Source organism: Lagenorhynchus albirostris, chromosome 6, assembly GCF_949774975.1.
Source record: "Lagenorhynchus albirostris chromosome 6, mLagAlb1.1, whole genome shotgun sequence".
Classification (NCBI taxonomy): Eukaryota; Metazoa; Chordata; class Mammalia; order Artiodactyla; family Delphinidae; genus Lagenorhynchus; species Lagenorhynchus albirostris.
Window position 1 is genome coordinate 62,914,429 of NC_083100.1, and position 15,581 is coordinate 62,930,009.

Genomic DNA, 15,581 nt, shown 5'->3' on the forward strand with positions numbered 1-15,581 from the left:
TTCTGCATTATTCTGGGTTATCCTAGAAGCAGCAATAGCGGGGCTGGGAGGATTATGGTTTTCCATCGGACAGAGGGAACTTGTTTTTTTACTGTGTTTTCATAGGACTAAACTACAGCATGTCAGATTTAGATGGTCTAAAAGGAAGACTTCTCCAGTAGGAAAAGCTATTAAAGAAAGAAACGAGTTCATCTTGAAACGGTAGATTTTAATCCGTTAGAAGTGATATTTCTTAGGGGTAGAAGGAATGATTATGTTCCTTCTCAATGAGATCGAACAGGAACTGCACGGTCCTGCCTGGGAATCCCAGGGATTTTTATGAGCATCAAGTGCCCCCTAGTGTCCAAGTGGCAGTATTGGCCTTGCATGCTTTGATCCCAACAAAAATGGAGCACAGGTACGGGGACTTAGGAGGGGAATCTCAATTTGTCTCCATTTGTTTCCTGGGGCCAGAGGTGTTGGGGGGAGGAATAGAAGTAGGGAGGGGCCTGGTGTTAGGAAGTGGCTTGTCCAGTCCCCTGGAAGCTGCAGTTCCTGCACCCACACCATTTGAAGAAAGAGCTGACTGCGCATCCTTACCCAGTATCACCATGAGGGGACCAGGTCCGTGCAGTGGAAACAGCTTAACGTTGGGAATTAAAGAGACTGGAGCTCAACTCCTAACTTCTTGGACTAAGCACTTAATCCTTTGGATGGAGCCGCCTTCAAAATGGTGGCAGGAATAAGTGTATTTCAGAGACAACACTTGTGAAACTCCTGCTGCCTCTCAGTAAACCCCAGCCCCATTTCCCCATGCCTGTCCCTCATCCCAGATTTGAAACAGCTTCCTGGGTCCAATTCACTTGACGCACAGCTATGTGGGCTGGCTTCGTGCATATACTATTTCTTTGTAAAAATATTATAAAGGTTTGTGGGTTTTTGTCTTGGGCTGCTTTCATTGATTTTTAGAAGTCAGTCTCCTTCAAACTTGACCCTGAAATAGCTCATGCAACCATTTCCACCTGAGATGTGGCCATTGCACTTTGACAATTATGAGACACAGCTGAGCCTTCAAGTTTGACCGGCCTGCCAGCCAATGAGGAAATCCACTAGAGCCGCCCTGGAGGCTCTGGCATAGTTATCTCCAGGCAGCAAAACTCTCGTCTTGCTGATATAGTGCCTCTGGCTTCACTAGAAGTCGTGAATAGATTTTCCTAGTGACCCACTCCAATGTGATATCAGAATATCTTCATAACAAATCCCAAATCTTTTTCGCTTCTAATTTTTCTCCTCTCTTTAATTCATTTGGGGCAGCTTTTCTATCACAGAAGAGTCTGGATTTAATCAGAAAATACTCTTCTGCCTTCTATTTTCACTATGGAGGGAGGAAAGAGGGATTATTTTTAGCTTAGGTAGGTGAGGTAAATTGGGACTCTTTACAGAGTAACTTCTCTGACTATAGCCTTAACTACTTAAAAGAAAGGGGACTAAATTAGAACACATGAATAGGTCATTTTGAAAACTTGCCATGTGTTGGGGAAGGGGCAGCAGAGATGGAGACATGCACAAGTGTCTGGTGAACCAGGATTGGCTTCCAGGACAGTCAGAGGTGTGCGTGCGTGCGTGCGTGCGTGTGTGTGTGTGTGTGTGTGTGTGTGTGTGTGTGTGTGTGTGTCCTTGGGCATGACACTCGACCTCTCCCAAATCTCTAGTTTTCTCATCTGTATAAAATGAGGCATCATAATAGCACCTACCACAATGTTGTTGAGAAGATTATATCTGATAATGCATTATAGCCCACATTCACATAAAAATTCTTCCATAAATGGTATATCTACTATTATTCATTCACTTTCTTTCTGCTTTAACTGATTTGGGGTTCATCTTGTACCTTTTGGAAGCTTCCTTGGCAATTTGCAGAAGTACAGGTGGTCTTACTTTACTTCCTGCTGAAATGGAAGCGCAGTTGCTCTTTTAACCATCTAGGGATTAGATGCAGAGGGAGATTCTATGCAATCACTGCAACAGGACATTCTGCAGCTCTCAACTTGGCTCTGAAAACAGAACGTGTTCAGGAAATGCTTGTCACCTGCTTGGAGCCAAGTACAGTGCCAACTAGGAAATACACCAGCACTTACACATGCAAGCATCCCCTCAAGTACCCTCTCTCCAGCACACGGCTTCTGGGAGTTGAGGGGTGTCCCAAGTGGGGTCCCCCTGGTTTGCTCTTGGTTTGGGTTTAGATGGAGACATTTATAACCAAGACCCTTAAGTTAGGTCCCCTAAATGATGTTTCTCTTGTCTCCTAAATAAGGACAGGACCTCCCAATTATGTCACACCCCCTGCTTTGTTTTTATTCCACAGTACCCTTGTCGGACTTTTGGGATTGAGCATGATGGCTCAAGTTCAAAACCCAACCACATGGGGCTTCCCTGGTGGCACAGTGGTTGAGAGTCCGCCTGCCGATGCAGGGGACACAGGTTCGTGCCCCGGTCCGGGAAGATCCCACATGCCGCGGAGCGGCTGGGCCCGTGAGCCATGGCAGCTGAGCCTGCACATCCGGAGCCTGTGCTCCGCAACGGGAGAGGCCACAACAGTGAGAGGCCCACGTACCGCAAACAAACAAACAAACAAACAAAAAACCCAACCACAGAGTTTCCTGTGGTTTCCACTGCATGTCATTACACTGTGCTAGAAAAGTACGAGGGGAAATACTGCTATGTCACTCAGGAGAAAAGCAATGATTTCGGCAAGTTTCTGATAGTGCAAAAGCAATCAATACCAGACCCAAATGCCATGGAAGATTTTTGTCTGAGAGCCCATTCTTACACCAAGATGAATGTGGTGGTTATTTTTGATATCACTTTCACAGTTCCAAACTCTGTATGGAAGACCAAGTAAATCGATTTCACTGATAAGAGATATAATTTCTCAGTGCTGTGGCTTGGATGTTCTAAAAATATATACTCACTGAGCAAGAAGGGCCCTTAGCAGCATCTGTTGCAGGGGGCTGCCTCTAAGAGGCTGTCCAACGTAGAAGCTGATGGCCTCACCGCTACCCACCAGCTCTAGGTGCAGCGGAAGTTGAGTATACTATCTGAGCTTTCATCTTCTTTGTAACCACCTCGAAGGGCTGTTGTGTGAGGATTAAGTGAGGTAATCATGCATATAAAACAATTAACGCAGTGCTTGCTGTGCATGTAGTAGCCACTCAATATTTGGTACCATCATTACCATCATCATCACATCAACTTAGTTATCTTATTTCAGCAGCTCTTCAGGGATGATGATGTTGGAGCTCTTAGATTTCTACTGAGTCACTCTTTGAGGTCTCTTATCTTTCTCACAGGAGAAGTGGCCCATTTCTTATCTGAGCCCCATTTTGTTGTGACTCTGACAGATAATGTTGCTTTCAGGGCCTCTGTTCCCTTTTCTTTGAACAGAGATCTGAAGGGCCTTGCAACACCGCCTCTCTCCATTCGAACACTCTTCTAGTAGCTGAAGGCTTTGCCAGGTCCGTCCTGCCTCTTTTTTTTTTTCCGTCCTGCATCTTGGACTCCCTTCCTCTGTAGTCACAGAACCTTGGGTGGGACTCTCCACGGAGTGGGTGCTGAGAAAACGGCGACCAAAGGATATTTTGTGTGGCTATTTTCTTCTCACAGGTCTTGATTCTTTTCCCTTACATTATTCTGAGTACTCTGCTCTGCATCCAATCCCTTCTTATCACACTTAACTTACAAAATTGGGAAAAACAAAAGGCAGAACATTGATCTTTCCAATGCATTCAAATAACCGGCCGAGTTGGGGCTGACCTACACTAAGTTCTGCCATGAACCAAGGCCAATTTGAGAAGGTGCCAATAGAATGAACAATAGCTGACATTTATTGAGCACCATGCTAAGCTTTGCCATGCATTCACTAATTTAATTCTTGTAACTGTCTGAGGGACGGTTACACCCAGTCTACAGATGAGGAAACTAAGGTAGAGAAATTAAGTATCCTGCCAGTGGTGAAGCCAGTGCTAAGGGCAGAGCTTGGTTTTGACTCCAGCATCTTGATCCAAAAGTCCTTGTCCTTAACCACTTGTGAAGCACCTCTGGACAGATTTATCACAAGTTTTTAAAGGTACTCACCTGGGAAAGATGCTTAGAGGCAAGAAACCGGACCAGGTGAGTTTCTAAGGATTCCTTTCACTCCAAGATTCTGCCAAACCAATGCCATGTTAGTACCATCACATGGTTCTGGAATGAAGTAGGACAAACTGGGTGGCACAGATGACAGAAATTTATTGTCTCGCAGTTCTAGAGGCCAGGAGTCAGGGTTGGTTCCTCCCAAAGGCTGTGAGGGAAGGATCTGTTCCGGGCTTCTGTCCTTGGCTCATAGTTGGTGGTCTGCTCCCTGTGTCTCTCCACATTACATTGTTTTCCCTCTATATGTGTGGGTCTCTGTGTCCAAGTTTCCCTTTTTGAAAAAAAAACAAATTTATTTATTTATTTTTGGCTATGTTGGGTCTTCATTGCTGCGCACGGGCTTTCTCTAGTTGCGGTGAGCGGGGGCTACTCTTCATTGTGGTGCACAGGCTTCTCATTGCAGTGGCTTCTCTTGTTGTGGAGCATGGGCTCTAGGTGTGTGGGCTTCAGTAGCTGTGGCATGCAGGCTCAGTAGTTGTGCCTCATGGGCTCTAGAGCACAGGCTCAGTAGTTGTGGCGCACAGGCTTAGTTGCTCCGCAGCATGTGGGATCTTCCTGGACCAGGGCTCGAACCCACGTCCTCTGCATTGGCAGGTGGATTCTTAACCACTGTGCCACCAGGGAAGCCCCCAAGTTTCCCTTTTTATAAGGATACCAGCCATACTGGATGAGGGCCCACCCTAATGACCTCACTTTATGTTGATTTCCTCTGTAAAGACCCTATCTCCAAATAAGGTCACGTTTGGAGGTATCAGAGATTAGGACTCCAGCATATCTTTTTTGCAGGGAGACACAATTCAACCCATAACAGCCCCCTCTCTGTCATTTTGAAGTAAGAGTCAGCAGGGAAGTAGTTTACTTAACAGGAACTGTCCAGGAGGTTTAGCTCTTGGAGTGGAATGGGCAACTTTGTTAATACCTCATTTGCTACATTTAGACAATAATCCAGTAAGCTGGTCTCTAGGTTCTCATCTACAAAAATAAGAAATAAAGGAAGAAAAGGAAGGTTTCAGTCAGTGTCTAACTTTTAGGAGCCCTTGACTCTTGATGACATGGAATGGACTCCCAGTGAATCAGACACTATTTAGGAATTAGATATCCCCCAAAGAGAATGTATTGTTTTCTAATTGGTTTCCTAAAAGAGTTAATTACCCTCTCATAGAAGAGCAGCTTACCTTCAGACTTATTTATTAATGCATTAGTGATTCCATCTGTAACTGCTAATGTTGATAAATAGCATTATGTTCTTTTTTGTTTGTTTGTTTTTTGGTTTTTGATGACATTTATTAGAGAGAGAACTGTAGATGTGAACAAATCCAGTTCAAAGTACACCCAACACACTAAGGTCTCTACAGAAAAATGTATCTGCTATATTCATTATTTTCAGAATCTAGTGATTCTATAAATCATTTTTGTTAGCTAGCTACATAATGAAATCTTATGACATTATACTAGTACATTTTGGATAATGCTAACTATGTGATATTGCCCATCATGAAATGAGAAATGTAAAAATAAAGGATTCCATAAAAATCAAAACATAGATTTCACAAACTGAAAATCATAGCTATTTCAAAGTAGAAGGTGAAGTGAGTTTACTGTAACTACCCAGAATCCCACTTGATAATTTGTATGAGGTTCTCAGCAACTTTACTTTGTTAACTTGAAATTTATTGTTTAAGGAGTTTTAGGTCATAGACTTGATCTTTTTCTGGACAATTTTACCATTTCTTTCTTTTTTTTAAAAACATCTTTATTGGATTATAATTGCTTTATAATGGTGTGTTAGTTTCTGCTTCAAAACAAAGTCAATCAGCTATATGTATACATATATCCCCATATCTCCTCCCTCTTGCGTCTCCCTCCCACCCTCCCTATCCCACCCCTCTAGGTGGTCACAAAGCACCGAGCTGATCTCCCTGTGTTATGCAGCTGCTTCCCACTAGCTATCTATTTTACATTTGGTAGTGTATGTATGTCCGTGCCACTCTCTCACTTTGTCCCAGCTTACCCTTCCCCCTCCCCATGCCCTCAAGTCCATTCTCTAGTAGGTCTGTGTCTTTATTCCTGTCTTACCCCTAGGTTCTTCATGAACTTTTTTTTCCCTTAGATTCCATATATATGTGTTAACATACGGTATTTGTTTTTCTCTTTCTGACTTACTTCACTCTGTATGACAGTCTCTAGGTCCATCCACCTCACTATAAATAACTCAATTTCATTTCTTTTAATGGCTGAGTAATATTCCATTGTATATATGTGCCACATCTTCTTTATCCATTCATCTGTCTATGGACACTTAAGTTCCTTCCATGTCCTGGCTATTGTAAATAGAGCTGCAATGAACATTGTGGTACATGACTCTGAATTATGGTTTTCTTAGGGTGTATGCCCAGTAGTGGGATTGCTGGGTCGTATGGTAGTTCTATTTTTTGTTTTTGAAGGACCCTCCATACTGTTCTCCATAGTGGCTGTATCAATTTACATTCCCACCAACAGTGAGAGAGGGTTCCTTTTCTCCACACCCTCTCCAGCATTTATTGTTTGTAGATTTTTTGATGATGGCCATTCTGACTGGTGTGAGATGATACCTCATTGTAGTTTTGATTTGCATTTCTCTAATGATTAGTGATGTTGAACATCCTTTCATGTGTTTGTTGGCAATCTGTATATCTTCTTCGGAGAAATGTATATTTAGATCTTCTGCCCATTTTTAGACTGGGTTGTTTGTTTTTTTGATATTGAGCTGCATGAGCTGCCTGTATATTTTGGATATTAATCCTTTGTCAGTTGCTTCATTTGCAAATATTTTTTCCCATTCTGAGGGTTGTCTTTTCATCTTCTTTATGGTTTCCTTTGCTGTGCAAAAGCTTTTAAGTTTCATTAGGTCCCATTTGTTTATTTTTGGTTTTATTTCCATTTCTCTAGGAGGTGGGTCAAAAGGATCTTGCTGTGATTTATGTCATAGAGTGTTCTGCCTATGTTTTCCTCTAAGAGTTTGATAGTGTCTGGGCTTACATTTAGGTCTTTGATCCATTTTGAGTTTATTTTTGTGTATGGTGTTAGGGAGTGTTCTAATTTCATTTTTTTACATGTACCTGTCCAGTTTTCCCAGTACCACTTATTGAAGAGGCTGTCTTTTCTACATATATTCTTCTACATATATTCTTTCTACATATATTCTTCCCTTCTTTATCAAATATAAAGTGACCATATGTGCGTGGGTTTTTCTCTGGGCTTTCTATCCTGTTCCATTGATCTATATTTCTGTTTTTGTGCCAGTACCATACTGCCTTGATTACTGTAGCTTTGTAGTATAGTCTGAAGTCTGAAGCCTCCAGCTCCGTTTTTCTTTCTCAAGATTGCTTTGGCTATTTGGGGTCTTTTGTGTTTCCATACAAATTGTGAAATTTTTTGTTCTAGTTCTGTGAAAAATGCCATTGGTAGTTTGTTAGGGATTGCACTGAATCTGTAGATTGCTTTGTGTAGTATAGTCATTTTCACAGTATTCTTTCTTCCAATCCAAGAACATGGTATATCTCTCCATCTATTTGTATCATCTTTAATTTCTTTCATCAGTGCTCAGAGCAATGGTAAAATTTTTCAGCCATCACCAACCTTACTCTATATGTTGTAAAATTAAAGTTTAAAAAAGATCAAAGCATCATTTACTTTTTTTTCTCCTTGTGCGGGGAGGGGAAGGGGGAGGGTGGTTACGTCATATCGTTACATCACACTGTTGGCTCACTTTGAGCTGATATTGCACAAAATGCATCAGTCATTTCCACAATGTGGCTCTGAGTCCCACGCTTGTTTTTTGGAACCACAGCAGAACCCTGTGTCTTTCCCTTTATCATTTTGTCTTGTTAGTCCACAGTTAGATCTCATAGAGCATATGAGACCCTGATTCTGTCTTATGTTTTTCCCCTGGTGTGTTGACAAATCTGCCTCTGTGTCTTCATCTAAGTTGATGGTAAAAAGTGCTCCTCTCTGGGGCAGAAGTAGGATCAGATTCTGTTCCCTTTGCGGGGGAAGGAGGTGCCAGTGGGGGGAGGGGACATAAAGAAGACTTGAGTGTTTGGAGAGATTCCTGACCAGACTCTTTATTTCATTCAGAATGAACATTGGAATTTGTAAAGTGTGGAAATAACTGTTTGTATTTCTGCTCATGAAAACAGCTGTATTTCTTAGAGGGGTGTTAGCAGCAGGGGTGGAGAGTAAGTAGGAAAATGAGAAGAGCCTGCATACCCTTGTCCATCATTTCTTTCAAGGGTTCAAGAGCATGGAGGAGCCTGGAAATCACTGGCCATGAGGTAGTCTTATGCTTTCAGTACTCAGAACTTTAGAGTTTTTCATTTAGAGTTTTTTCATTTTTTAGAGTTTTTTCATTTTCATTTATGCTGGCTCTAGCGTTCCAGAAAAAAACTTTAAGAAAACATTTTGGGATTAAATCCACTGTCTGATTTCTCTCTCTCTCTCTCTTTTTTTTTTTACCCAGAGGGAATTTAGGAACTGTTAGAGTTAAAAGCAACTTGGGGGAAGGGTAAGCTGGGACGAAGTGAAAGAGTGGCATGGACATATATACACTACCAAATGTAAAATAGATAGCTAGTGAGAAGCAGCTGCATAGCACAGGGAGATCAGCTCAGTGCTTTGTGACCACCTAGAGGGGTGGGATAGGGAGGGTGGGAGGGAGACGCAAGAGGGAGGAGATATGGGGATATATGTATATGTATAGCTGATTCACTTTGTTATAAAGCAGAAACTAACACACCATTATAAAGCAATTATACTCCAATAAAGATGTTAAAAAAAAAGCAATTTGGATATCAGGCTCCTCATTTGTAAGATGGGACAATAAAAGTACGTGTTGTGTAAAAGTTGTAAAGACTATACATGAGAAAATGCATGAACAGTCCTCTGGGTGAACCCTGGCTCATTTGAAAGACTCGATGAACACACTATTATTGTCATGATTGCAGAAATAGCATGGTTGCAGAAATAACAGACCTTTCTCTCCTCTTTCCTCTCCACTGATAGATTTTGGCTCAAAAATAATAAAGAACATTCTATTAACTAGAGCCAGTCAACAAGGTAATTAGAGGTGGGGAGCTTCCCATTCTCCAGTGGTATTGGAGGAGAAACTTGTTGTACTGGGAATGCCATTAGTGGAAACATCTCTGTGAGACATTCTAAGCTACATGTCCTCTTCCAGCCAAGTCAGAATGTCCAGCTACCTTACTAGTATTATCTTTGATTGCAGGGTGTTAGCACTAGGAAGACCTTACCTTGGCCCAGCTAAGATCCCCTCATTTTTCTCATTAGTATTTCCCAGGCTAGTGCCAGCCACAGTGACTAGGACAGTCTGCCTCATCACATCCCAGTGGTACTTACATCATCACTTCTCTGCATTGAAAAAAATATAGCCGTAAGGAAACAGTATTTGCAGTATCTTAGTCTGCTGTTCCTTTTTCCTTTTTCTGGTCTTAAAAGCTAAGAGATTCAAAGAGTTGGTCTTGGGTCAGGACAGATAATCTAAGGCTTTTATTGAGATTAGAAAAAAGTATTTACATATAAATTCCTGAAATGATTAACAGCAATAATAACAATAAATAAAATCAACAACGACAACAATGAAAAAAAGATAGAAGGAAAGAAAAGAAATCTAGAAATCCAGTTAGAAAACTTCAAGGACCTGAGGAATGTTGTATAAGTGCTTTTGTTATTTTATCACCAGTGAGAAAAATTTTAAAATAGAATATAGGAAAACAAAACAGTGTATATTTATATATGCTCAAAATTATGCATTACTCTTATGCATAATAATTATTAGCTAGACAATACTCATGTTAGATTAATTTAATTAAGGTTTTGTTTCTATAGACCCAGTATTGAAGTTTAGAAAAATACTCTGTAAGACTCAATTTCTATATACTACAGTGGTTCTGAGTGTGAGTTCTGGCATTAGCCTGCTTGGGTTTGAACCCTGGCCCATACTTGGGCAAATTGTTCACCTCTCTGTGACTTCATTTCTCTGTCTCTAAAAAGCACACCTAATATCCAAAATATATAAGGAACTACTCTAACTTAATAGCAAAAAACCAAATAAGCTGATTAAAAAATGGGCAAAGGACTTGAATAGACTCTTCTTCAAAGAAGATATGCAGATGACCAACAGGTACATGAAAAGATGCTCAATATCACTAATCACTAATCATCAAATAATGCAAATCAAAACCACAATGAAGTGTCACCTTACACCTGTTAGGATGGCTATTATCAAGAAAACAAAAGATAAGTGTTGGTGAGGATGTAGAGAAACTGGAACGCTTAAGCATAGTTGATGGGAATGTAAAATGGTGGAGTCGCTATGGAAAACATTAAGGAGGTTCCTCAAAAAATTAAAAATAGAAATACCATATGATCCAGCAAATCCCACTTCTGGGCATTTATCCAAAAGAATTGAAATCAGAATCACAAAGAGATACTTGCACTTCCATGTTTATAGTAGCACTATTCAAAATAACCAAAATACGGAAACAATCTAAATGTTGAGCAACTGATGAATGGATTAAGAAAATGTGGTATATACATACACTGGAATATTATTCAGCCTTAACAAAGAAGGAAATCCATCTATATGCCTCAACATGGATGAACCTAAAAGACATTATGCTAAGTGGAATAAACCAGTCACAGGGACTTCCCTGGTGGAGCAGTGGAAGACTCCATGCTCCCAATGCAGGGGGCCTGGGTTTGATCCCTGGTCAGGGAACTATATCCCACATGCATGCTGCAACTAAGAGTTCTCATGCCACAACTAAGGAGCCCACCTGCCACAACTAAGACCCGGTGCAAACAAACAAATAAATAAATATAAATAAATAAATATTAAAAAAAAGTAAGAAACCAGTCACGGAAAGACAAATATTGCATGTTACCACTTATATCAGGCATGTAAAATAGTCAAACTCATAGAAGCAGGGGGTAGAATGGTAGTTGCCAGGGACTGGGGGGAAAGGAAAAAGGGGAGCTGCTGTTCAACTGGTGTAAAATTTCATTTATGCAAGATGATTGAGTTCCTGAGATCTTTTGTACAATACTGTACCTATAGTTTACAATATCGTATTGTACACTTCCTTTGTTAAGAGGGTGGATTTAATGTTGTGTTCCTACCACATTAAAGATAAACAAAAAGCAAAAAGCCCCCATACCTAAGATATGATTAGGGTTAGGTAAAATCATTCATGCAATGTACAAATGCATTAAGAACCTGACATGTACTGAGTGTTGAATAACCATTACTATATTTTTCTTATTATACCTGTGAGAAGCCAGGTTGCTTGGATTACCTGATCCATAACAAAGGTACCATCATTAATTGGGTGGCATCATGCTCAAGTTCTAGTTGTCATATCTAGGAGGAAAAAACAGACCCAGAGGGCTGAGAGTAAATATTTTACCTAGGCATGGGACTGGATGGTTTTTGTCAGGGAGGGCTTAAGCTATGTGTCTATAGCAGAATGCTTTCCATCTCCAGTTTCTCAAAAGGAACTCAAATGGAACTGTTCAGGGCAGTTGCTGGTGTAGAATGTGACAGAATGTTATGTTGCTTTGCATGACCTGTTTCAGGCTGGAGTGTTATTTATTTCCAGGAATGAATTAGGCAAGAGCTGTGATCTGGTTTTTTCCTAGGCAGGTACTGTGTGCAGAAAGAGCTTGGAAACTTTGCTAAACCAGAATCTGCATTAGAGCCCTGGCTATTTTAATGCCTCATATAGAAGAATGGATATTACTCATATTGTTTTTTTAAAAATGAATCACAGAGTTGAGGAAGAATGTCTGAATTGAGTATCAACAGAATTGTCTTATTTTTCAACATGCAAAAATTCATGAAACTGTTGGCCAGTATTATCCTTATAAACTGCGGCAAAGATTAAGTTGTCACAAATAATTTGTAAATATTAAAAAGCTTTTCATTTTACAAATGTTTAGCTCTTTCCTCCACACCGATGGTACTGTTGTTATCTCTTGTGTTCTTGAGAATTATTGGGATTAATAGGGTGGAGAAGAGCCAAAATTGATCACTTTTCTTAGAAGCTCCTGAAAGTTTTTCTCATTAAATGCTGGGCTGGGTTTCCCACAGAAGTTATGGAGTTTCTGGAGAGATTTTAAATAGAAGAGATTCTCTTCAGCCTGGATGGCATGGACGTGTCCTGCCTACAGTCAGAGAAATGGACAAAATGATTTTTTTTTTTTTTTTTTTTTTTGCCACATCACGCAGCTTGCAGGATCTTAGTTCCCTGACCAGGGATTGAACCCGGGCCCTCTGCAGTAAAAACACACAGTCCTAACCCCTGGACTGCCAGGGAATTTCCTGGACAAAATGATTTCTAATGTTCTCTTTTTCTGTGACCACTGGACCCAGGAAGTCTCAACATAGACGCAGGCTCCTTCACAGTATCTTTGGATCAACAGGTCATGGGAAATCACTATGGCAACACTGACTAATCTCTGAGGGAATGCTGATAGCAGAACCAGAGGTAGGGAGCCCTTGTGGAAGTACTCAAAGGCTTAAGGAAGTTATAGGATTTTGTTGAACTGACACATTGTTAGCACAAGTAATGGGGCTGGCAAACTTGATCTTAAGTGATAGACGGCACCTTAGTCAGAACGGCTAATACAGGCTGATTTCTGAATTTATTCCACAAATATTTATTCAACACTGGTCTATGTGCCAGTAATGTGCTAGGCAAGGGAATATGAAGATAAGCAAATCATCATGGTTCCTGATTTCATGGAACTTAAAATTTGATAGGGAGAGTCATACTGTTCACTCTCAAGGTGGCTGTCCCCCTCCCCCATATGTACAGACAATAATAGGGTGTGGAATGTCATCAGTGGCAAACATTTCACAGATTTTTATTTTGTTTGTGTCTTCAACATTTTTGACACCGTGCTAATAGTTATATTCAGTACATGAAAAGATACTACTGTGTTGAAAGCCTTTTAGGAAATTTTGACAGTATTTTTATACAAAACATTTTTCTGAAAAAATACTTGTTAGGGCTTCCCTGGTGGCGCAGTGGTTGAGAGCCCGCCTGCCGATGCAGGGGACACGGGTTCGTGCCCCGGTCCGGGAGGATCCCACATGCCGCGGAGCGGCTGGGCCCGTGAGCCATGGCCGCTGAGCCTGCGCATCCGGAGCCTGTGCTCCGCAACGGGAGAGGCCACAGCAGTGAGAGGCCCGCGTACCTCAAAACAAACAAACAAACAAACAAAAAACCAACTTGTTAATTTATTCTATTTTAATTTGCCAATGTCAATAAAAAGTTAAGAAAAAAAATTGGTAGGGAAAACCAATATTAACTAACTTACCAGCCACACAAATACATAATTACAGACTGTGATAAGTGCCCTGAAGTAAATTATAGGATGCTGTGAGAATGTATAAGATGGGAACCTAGTTGGGATGAAAAGATGGTGGTCAGATTTTGGAATTGTACACGCTTCCCTGAGGAAGGGGCTGAGATCGTAGGATGAGGAAACTAGATAAGCAGGTAAAATCGGAACGTTCTAGGGAGAAGCATGGTCAAAGGCCCTGAGATGGCAAAATGAGAATAGTAGCCTAAAATGAGGCTCATGAGGCATGCCAGGACAACGTGGTTTATGTTATGCATTTTAATCCAGTCAAAGTGCAATGGGAACATACTGAAGAGTTTAGGAAAGTGGAGGTGGGGAGAAGACCAGCATGATCGGATTTTAATTTTGAACAATCTGACTGAAGTGAGGAGAAATCATTGAAGCTACACAGGGTAAATATGCTATAGTTGAGATAAGAGATGATGGAAGCTTGAACAGATGGTTGCGCTGGACATGAAGAGAAGTAGATGGACTTGAGGTCTCCTCAGGAGATAAAATTGACAGTAGTTGGTGCTGGACTGGGAAAGGGTAGGTGGGGCGAAGGAGATAGAAACTCCAGATTTGAATATATTGTTCAGATAGAGCTATATCGGACACAGCTGGATTTTTAGATTGGACCAGAGGGAACATCTGGGAAGTTCTCCTGGTCCCTCCAAACTAAGTGGGGAAGGACCTCCCAAGCTCAATGTGGCAGAAGACGACGTCTCAATTCATTTTGACCAAAGATTCCTGGAGAAGCTCCTCTAAGGCATCCTGAGTGGCAGCCTCAGCCTTTGGATTACCTTAAGCTCTGTGAAGGAAGGGACCATATCCATTTTGTTCCTGACTGTAGGCCAGTGCTTTGCAGAAAGCCCAGCACATGTGTCCACCAAAATATTATTGATAAAAATGTGTTTCCCCAAGAGCACAGAGAATATGAGAAGTGATGGTGCGATGGAGAGACGTCTAGGAACCCATAGTTCAGACTCCTGGTGCTGTGACCTTCCCATGTCCCTCCCCCCCGGGTCCCTCCCTCCCCCCCAGGTCTTGTGCTTTTGTTGAGACTATGCCTTTATACTCCAAATGCCCCCACCTTCTCATTTAGTTGAAAAACTTTAGAAGTTGCTTGGATGAATATATTTGGTTTCATTTTAAGGTGATATCATATTTGAGAGCATTCACTTAAGTACAGCATTTTTTTGGTTTGGTGAAACAGGGAGTTACCAATTGTAGCTACTTGGAGAAATGAGTAAAGAACTCAGGTCTAGGTGAAACAAAGGAAATAATACCATTAGGTAAGCCCAACGACAGGGTGGAAAGTTCAGCAAAGGAGGTTCCTGCAGATTCTAAAGCCCTGGAGGCCCAGAAGGTCAGGGAGCAGCAGGCTAGATGTTTTTAAAGCAATGAAATGAAGCCAAGATCTAGGAATTCAAGGTGAGAAGGAGGAGCCCCAGCAAACAATGCGGATGAACTTCAGCTCCAAGGACAAGCCGAGTGACAGTCACCTAACCCACAGGTGGTTCGTTGCAACCAGAAGAAATCAGGAATCTATAGGTGGACGGTCTCTGGGGCTAGGACCAAGATGGAGATGAGTTCATAAGTAGGTAGTGATGATAGTTCGGATAACTTTGCCCGAGAATTTTTCTTTCTGATTCTTGCTGTGATTTTCTTCATTTTCATGCGAAAAGGATGAGAGTATCTACTCTCAAAATAATGAAATATATGTTCAGGTGGACCTGACACCATTGGAAATTTGATTTTGCAAAGTCATCAGTATGTTGCAAATGTGAAAGGAGGAAACTACCTCATAGGCAGATGTTTCCTGAAAGGTGAGTGTAAATGAATTGAATTACTGATATCTTCTAAGTGACATGGTTTCAAGCAGCAGACATTAAATAGTTTCTTCACTGTAAGTTCAGTGTGTGTGTGCGCGTACACACAAATATGCACACTAGATAATTTCTCGCGCTGTTTCATCCTACATTAATCTGCAACAAATGTTAAATTTT